The sequence below is a fragment of the Syngnathus scovelli genome, unplaced genomic scaffold, assembly GCF_024217435.2.
Source record: "Syngnathus scovelli strain Florida unplaced genomic scaffold, RoL_Ssco_1.2 HiC_scaffold_172, whole genome shotgun sequence".
NCBI classification, from domain to species: domain Eukaryota; kingdom Metazoa; phylum Chordata; class Actinopteri; order Syngnathiformes; family Syngnathidae; genus Syngnathus; species Syngnathus scovelli.
The window spans coordinates 2,967-7,500 of record NW_026061266.1 but is presented as its reverse complement, the minus strand read 5'-3'; positions in this window follow the sequence as shown (position 1 = coordinate 7,500).

Here is a 4,534-nt window from a genome sequence, read left to right as displayed (position 1 = left end):
GGGACGAAGCCGGAGCCGGAGAATAGCAGCGGCCGTGCGTAAAAGCTGCGGCCGGGCCTCGCGGAAGGTCCCCGGGCAGCGAGCTGCCGAGCCCCGGCCTCCAGCTTCCACCAGATAATAGGACCGGGCGCGCGCAAAAGCTGCGGCCGGGCCTGGCGGAAGGTCCTCGGGCATCCAGCGAGATCACACGGCCCCCACCGGAGGCGGCTAGCGCCTCCGTAGAGTAGTGCCGGCCCGTGGAAGCGGCCGCCCGTCAGCCTGCGTTGCCGCTGGTCGAAAAATGCACTAAGTGCCAAACCCCATTCATTTACAACGGCGTGTCCGCCAGAGGGCGCACTTCCCCCGGCGGACCAGCCGGCGGGGCTCGTTAGAGAGTGTATCCGCCTGGCAGTGCCTCCTGGACGGCCTGTATTCCGGACCGCGACCGCTAACTTACGGGAGCCTAAACGGCCCGCGGACCAGCCGGCGGGTCCTCCGTGAAAGCCTATCCGCCTGGCGGTGCCTCCTGGACGGCCTGGATTCCGGACCGCGACCGCTAACTTACGGGACCCTAAACGGCCCGCGGACCAGCCGGCGGCTCCTCCGTGAAAGCCTATCCGCCTGGCGGTGGCTCCGGGCCGGCCTGGATTCCGGACCGCCACCGCTCACTCGCGGGACCCTAATCGGCCCGCGGACCAGCCGGCGGGACCTCCGTGAAAGCCTATCCGCCTGGCGGTGCCTCCTGGACGGCCTGGATTCCGGACCGCGACCGCTAACTTACGGGACCCTAAACGGCCCGCGGACCAGCCGGCGGCTCCTCCGTGAAAGCCTATCCGCCTGGCGGTGGCTCCGGGCCGGCCTGGATTCCGGACCGCCACCGCTCACTCGCGGGACCCTAATCGGCCCGCGGACCAGCCGGCGGGACCTCCGTGAAAGCCTATCCGCCTGGCGGTGCCTCCTGGCCGGCCTGGATTCCGGACCGCCACCGCTCACTCGCGGGACCCTAATCGGCCCGCGGACCAGCCGGCGGATCCTCCGTGAAAGCCTATCCGCCTTCGCCGGTTCCCCGGCCGGCCACGGGTGGCGAGAATCCGGCCTCCTCGCCCGGAGCGCGCTTCGACTTGGGCGAAAAATGCACCAAGTGCCAAACCCCATTCATTTACAACGGCGTGTCCGCCAGAGGGCGCACTTCCTCCGGCCGGCGGGGCTCGTTAGAGACCGCGTCCGCCTTGGCCGGTTCCCCGGCCGGCCACGGGTGGCGAGAATCCGGCCTCCTCGCCCGGAGCGCGCTTCGACTTGGGCGAAAAATGCACCAAGTGCCAAACCCCATTCATTTACAACGGCGTGTCCGCCAGAGGGCGCACTTCCTCCGGCCGGCGGGGCTCGTTAGAGAGCGCGTCCGCCTTGGCCGGTTCCCCGGCCGGCCACGGGTGGCGAGAATCCGGCCTCCTCGCCCGGAGCGCGCTTCGACTTGGGCGAAAAATGCACCAAGTGCCAAACCCCATTCATTTACAACGGCGTGTCCGCCAGAGGGCGCACTTCCTCCGGCCGGCGGGGCTCGTTAGAGACCGCGTCCGCCTTGGCCGGTTCCCCGGCCGGCCACGGGTGGCGAGAATCCGGCCTCCTCGCCCGGAGCGCGCTTCGACTTGGGCGAAAAATGCACCAAGTGCCAAACCCCATTCATTTACAACGGCGTGTCCGCCAGAGGGCGCACTTCCTCCGGCCGGCGGGGCTCGTTAGAGAGCGCGTCCGCCTTGGCCGGTTCCCCGGCCGGCCACGGGTGGCGAGAATCCGGCCTCCTCGCCCGGAGCGCGCTTCGACTTGGGCGAAAAATGCACCAAGTGCCAAACCCCATTCATTTACAACGGCGTGTCCGCCAGAGGGCGCACTTCCTCCGGCCGGCGGGGCTCGTTAGAGAGCGCGTCCGCCTTCGCCGGTTCCCCGGTCGGCCGCGAACGGCGAAAAGCCGGCCTCTTCCCCCGGAGCCCGGTCGGCGAATTATTATTTATTTATTTATTTATTTTTTTTCCAAAGTGCCAACGGCTCTCGCGCCGCGATGCGTCCGCCTTCGCCGGTTCCCCGGTCGGCCACGAAGTATTGCGCATGATTATACGCGATGTTAATATTTATTTAATTATTAAATAAATACATACATGTGTTTATTAATAATATACGCGATGTTAATATTTATTTAATTATTACCTATATTATGAATAAACTAACGGTGATTTTACACGATTTGACTACATACGTGACCGTGATATAGTGCCGAGGGCTCCCGCGCCGTCACGCGTCCGCCTTGGCAGGGGTCGCCCGCGGCAGCGAGCGTTCGGCTCGCGGGGGTCCGCGGGGTGTTATTAGGGAGTGCGGCAGCCGTGCCGAGGCTCCGGCCGGCCGCCGGAAGTCCGGCGGGGGAGCGTCGGAGCTCCGCGAGGCCGGCCGGGGAGCCTCTTAGTCATCGCCCGCGCTCGCGGTGGTCCCGGTCGCTTAAAGTGCCACGGGAGGCGTAGCGATGCCAGTGAGTGTGCGCCAAGTGCGAGAGGCGGTGCATTTACGCGCCGTGTCCGCGAGAGGGAGGCAATTCCCCGTTGCGACCTCCGGGAGATCAGCGGGCCGTTCAAATCGCTTAGCCGGGGTGCCGGGAGCCTCCTCGGGCGTCGAGTTAGGAGGGGGGCGCGCGGAGAACCGGCCGGAGGTCCCCTGGAAGCTCAGCGGGCCGTGGGAAACGCTTGGCCGGGGTGCCGGGAGCCTCGGCCGGCTTAAAAGTGAGGAGGAAAGCGCGCGGAGAACCGGCCGGAGGTCCCCTGGAAACTCAGCGGGACGTGGGAAAAAGCTCAGCCGGGGTGCCGGAAGCCTCGGCCGGCTTAAAACGTGAGGAGGAAAGCACCGGGAGAACCGGCTGGAGGTCTTCTGGAAGCTCAGCGGGCCGTGGAGAAAGCTTAGCCGGGGTGCCGGAAGCCTCGGCCGGCTTAAAATGTGAGGAGGAAACCGGCTGGACGTCTTCTGGAAGATCAGCGGGCCGTGGAAAATGCTAAGCCGAGGTGCTGGTTGTCGAATAAGGCTCCGCCATCTCGTAGAAGGTGCTAATAAAGTTCATATCCGCTCGGCTGGAGGTAATTGGCCAGCGGACCGGCCGCCGGGACCTCCGTGACCGCCTATCCGCCTGGCGGTGCCTCCTGGCCGGCGTGCATTCCGGGCCGCGACCGCTCACTTACGGGACCCTGATTGGCCCGCGGACCGGCCGGCGGGACCTCCGTGACAGCCTACCCGCCTGGCGGTGGCTGCTGGCCGGCGCGGATTCCGGGCCGCGACCGCTAACTTACGGGACCCTAATTGGCCCGCGGACCAGCTGGCGGGACCTCCGTGACAGCCTACCCGCCTGGCGGTGGCTGCTGGCCGGCGCGGATTCCGGGCCGCGACCGCTAACTTACGGGACCCTAATTGGCCCGCGGACCAGCTGGCGGGACCTCCGTGAAAGCCCATCCGCCTGCCGGTGCCTCCTGGCCGGCGTGGATTCCGGGCCGCGACCGCTAACTTACGGGACCATAAATGGCCCGCGGACCAGCTGGCGGGACCTCCGTGACCGCCTATCCGCCTGGCGGTGCCTCCTGGCCGGCCTGGATTCCGGGCCGCGACCGCTCACCTACGGGACCCTAAATGGCCCGCGGACCAGCCGGCGGGACCTCCGTGACAGCCTACCCGCCTCCCGGTGGCTGCTGGCCGGCGCGGATTCCGGGCCGCGACCGCTAACTTACGGGACCCCAATTGGCCCGCGGACCAGCCGGCGGGACCCCCGTGACCGCCTATCCGCCTTGGCCGGTTCCCCGGCCGGCCACGGATGGCGAGAATCCGGCCTCCTCGCCCGGAGCGCTCGTCGGCTTCGGCGAAAAATGCACTAAGTGCCAAACCCCATTCATTTACAATGGCGTGTCCGCCAGAGGGCGCAGTTCCCCCCGCGGACCGGCCGGCGGGACCTCCGTGACAGCCTATCCGCCTGGCGGTGGCTGCGGGCCGGCGCGAATTCCGGGCCGCGACCGCTAACTTACGGGACCCCGATTGGCCCGCGGACCAGCCGGCGGGACCTCCGTGACCGCCTATCCGCCTGCGCTGGTTCCCCGGCCGGCGCGAATTCCGGGCCGCGACCGCTAACTTACGGGACCCCGATTGGCCCGCGGACCAGCCGGCGGGACCTCCGTGACCGCCTATCCGCCTGCGCTGGTTCCCCGGCCGGCGCGAATTCCGGGCCGCGACCGCTAACTTACGGGACCCCGATTGGCCCGCGGACCAGCCGGCGGGACCTCCGTGACCGCCTATCCGCCTGCGCTGGTTCCCCGGCCGGCGCGAATTCCGGGCCGCGACCGCTAACTTACGGGACCCCAATTGGCCCGCGGACCAGCCGGCGGGACCTCCGTGACCGCCTATCCGCCTCCGCTGGTTCCCCCCTCGGCGTGGATTCCGGACCGCGACCGCTAAATTACGGGACCCAAATTGGCCCGCGGACCAGCCGGCGGGACCTCCGTGACCGCCTATCCGCCTTCGCTGGTTCCCCGGTCGG